The sequence below is a fragment of the Wolffia australiana genome, chromosome 4, assembly GCF_029677425.1.
Source record: "Wolffia australiana isolate 7733 chromosome 4, ASM2967742v1".
Classification (NCBI taxonomy): Eukaryota; Viridiplantae; Streptophyta; class Magnoliopsida; order Alismatales; family Araceae; genus Wolffia; species Wolffia australiana.
The window spans coordinates 15,454,114-15,457,476 of record NC_135838.1 but is presented as its reverse complement, the minus strand read 5'-3'; the positions used below and the strand labels follow the sequence as shown (position 1 = coordinate 15,457,476).

Here is a 3,363-nt window from a genome sequence, read left to right as displayed (position 1 = left end):
AATGGAGAATAATCAAAATTTTGGGGTTGAACAGAGTGTTAGAAGAATGAGGTTGAGAGAATTTTCTGACCCTATAGAGAGTGAAACCTACACTAAAATATCTGCTCCTTTACCAGAAAATGTTAATTTTAGAATTGACTCGAATATGATTTATCAATTGCCTACATTTTATGGAAGATTTAATGAGGAGCCTTATGAGTTTTTGGAAGAGTATAACCAGATTTGTTCTGCTTATAGTTATGCAGGTGTTCCTCAGGAAATTCTCAAACTAAGGTTATTTCAGTTTGCTTTGAAAGATAGGGCAAAAGATTGGTTTAAAGGGGTAGGTCAAGAATTTCAATCTTGGAGTGAAATGCAAGCTTGCTTTTTAAAGAGATTCTTTTCTTATGGAAAGACATCTTCAATTAAGAAACATATAAGAGATTTTTGTCAAGGAACTGACACTCTAGGAGAAGCATGGGAGAGATTCATGTCACTCACTAGGAAGTGCCCACATCATGGCATACCATCTCATGAATTGGTTGAAATTTTTTATGGTGGATTGAATGATCAGGAAAGGCATCTAGTGGATATATCTAGTGGAGGAATGTTCCTTGATACCCATGCAGATGAATCCATGAAATTGATGGAAAAATTAGTAGAAGATTGGACATACCGTCAAAGTTTTTCGTACACTAACCGAAGTGCAGGTCCCAAGCGTGGAGGAATCATTGACGTCAAGGCAGTTGAACCGGAGATCAAGATTGATAAGCTAGAAAGAGAAATGAGCAATATTGGTAAAACAGTTAAAGATATGAGCAATGACATTAACTCTTTTTTGCAGGAGTCTAAAGGAAAGGCGAATGCAAACGAGGGCAACAATTCCACTAACAACCCTTGTTGTTTTTGTTCTAGCGAAGAACATTCTGATGAGGCTTGTCCTATGGTTGAACAGGTTAATGTATTTGGGAGACAAGATGCGGGTCAAAACCAATGGAGTGCACGACCTAATCAAAATTGGAGCAAAGGAGGAAACAACAATTTCGCCTCAAAGCAATTCGCCCCGCAACCATATCAGCAAAATTTCCAAAATTTTTCTAACCCTTTTACTCTCGTCCTAACAACAATAATGACAACACTAACTCTACTTTAATGGATTTTATCAGGAAAATGCAGGAAGAGAGAAAAAGCATGCATGAGGAAAGGAAGATGTTGATGCAAACTTTAGAAGAGCACAAGAAGGAAATTGAGATGCTCAAGCGAGGACAAGGGATTCAAGCACAACAACCTGCTCTCAGGATGAAAGGTAAATCAGAAGAAATCCTTCTAAGAGAAGGACATCCAGGTCAACTCCCTACCCAACCTAATATAAATCCTAGAAATATCATGTTGTGTGTAGATAGAAATTTAGAATCATCATATTGTGTGTCTTCCGAAATTTTAAATGAATCTTGCATTGGTGAAAATAATAATGTTGCATCATGTCATGATTTTACAAATAATATTTTACATGGCTTTGAAGAAGATATGATTAATGATGAACATGTGAGTGTGATTTCAAAATTACGAAGTGGGAAGGTTTTGTTAGATACTCATAAAAAAAATGTAGGATTGTCGGAGCATCAAGATAAAGAAAATGGAGAGATGGAAAATGATCAACAAGATAAGGGTGGCCAGGATGAGGAAAGGCATCCACGAATGTCAGACCCTAATCCAATTGATTATAGACCACCCATTCCATTTCCTAGTGCTTTAAATATATCCAAGCAAAAACCTGAAAATTCTCATTTGCTTGAAATATTTAAAAATGCAACCATCACTATTCCACTGACTGAGGCAATACAAAATATTCCTTCTTATGCAAAATATGTGAAGGAACTATGTACACCTTCTAGAAAGCAGAAAAGGGTACAACTTTCTGAAAATATCAGTTCAATTTTATTGAATGATATTCCTAGGAAAAGAAGAGATCCGGGTGATCCTCTCATTAAATGTGAAATAGGAGGCATGGTTTTTAGTAAATCACTTCTTGATTCAGGAGCTAGTGTAAACATAATGCCTAAAGCTTTGTATGATAAATTTAAATTTGGTGAGCTTGAACCTATTTTTCTTGAATTACAATTAGCCGATGGTTCAATTAGGCAACCTTATGGAAAATTAGAAGATGTCATAGTAAAAGTGGAGAATTGTAAATTTCCTGTTGATTTCACAGTTGCAGATATGAAAATAACAGGAAATTTGAGCCATGCCCCTATCATTTTAGGTCGACCATTCCTAGCTACGGTGAAAGCCACAACGGATTGGGATAAAGTAGGAGATGAAAAAATTGAACTATCTATCTCCAAATTAATGAAATACCCTAAAGACACAAGTGAGGATGTTTGCTTTCTAGGGTTGGTAGAAGAAGATGATTTTGATTTTGATCCATGCTCTTATGATTTATTTTCTTGTGAATCTAATGAATGTTTGAATGAAAAATCTTCCATACCAACAAATATTTCTTTGCATTCTGAAATTGAACTTAAGCCTTTACCATCATCTCTGAAATATGCTTATTTAGGACCATGCAAGTCTTTTCCTGTAATCATATCATCATTGTTATCATCTGAACAAGAATTAGAGCTTTTGAATGTCTTATCTACTTATAAATCTGCTATAGGATGGACAATTGATGACATTAAAGACATCAGTCCAAATATTTGTGAGCACAGAAATTTTCTAGAAGAAAATTCTAGGGCAACAAGGCAACCCCAAAGGCGACTTAACCCGCACATGTTGGAGGTTGTTAAAAAGGAAATCATAAAATGGCTAAAAGCTGATTTTATTTATGCCATTTCAGATAGCCCATGGGTAAGTCCTATTCATGTAGTACCTAAGAAAACAGGAATAACAGTGACTAAAGATGAAAATGGTAATGAGGTACAAACTCGAGTAGCTTCTAGTTGGAGAGTATGCATTGATTATAGGAAGCTTATTTCTGTGACTAAGAAAGATCATTATCCATTACCATTTATTGTTCAGATTCTTGAAAGACTTTCAGGTCAAAATTTGTATTGTTTTTTAGATGGATATTCAGGTTATAATCAAATTGAAATTAACAAAAGTGATCAAGAGAAAACAACATTTACATGTCCAGTAGGTACTTTTGCATTTAAAAGAATGCCTTTTGGGTTATGTAATGCTCCAGCTACTTTTCAAAGGTGTATGACTGCCATGTTTTCTGAATTAGTAGGGGATTGCTTGGAAATTTTTATGGATGATTTTTCAGTGTTTGGTTCCTCATTCGATATTTGTCTATCTAATTTAACTAAGGTTTTGCAGATATGTGTACAGAACAATCTGGTTCTAAGTTGGGAGAAATCCCACTTTATGGTGGAGGAGGGA

The 3,363-nt window shown here is 35.2% G+C and overlaps 1 pseudogene; it reads right to left on the bottom strand.

Moving 5' to 3' along the window:
• Window positions 1–407: 407 nt before the first annotated feature.
• LOC144702796 (small nucleolar RNA R71) lies at window positions 408–504 on the bottom strand (annotated as a pseudogene).
• Between the last annotated feature and the right edge of the window lie 2,859 nt (window positions 505–3,363).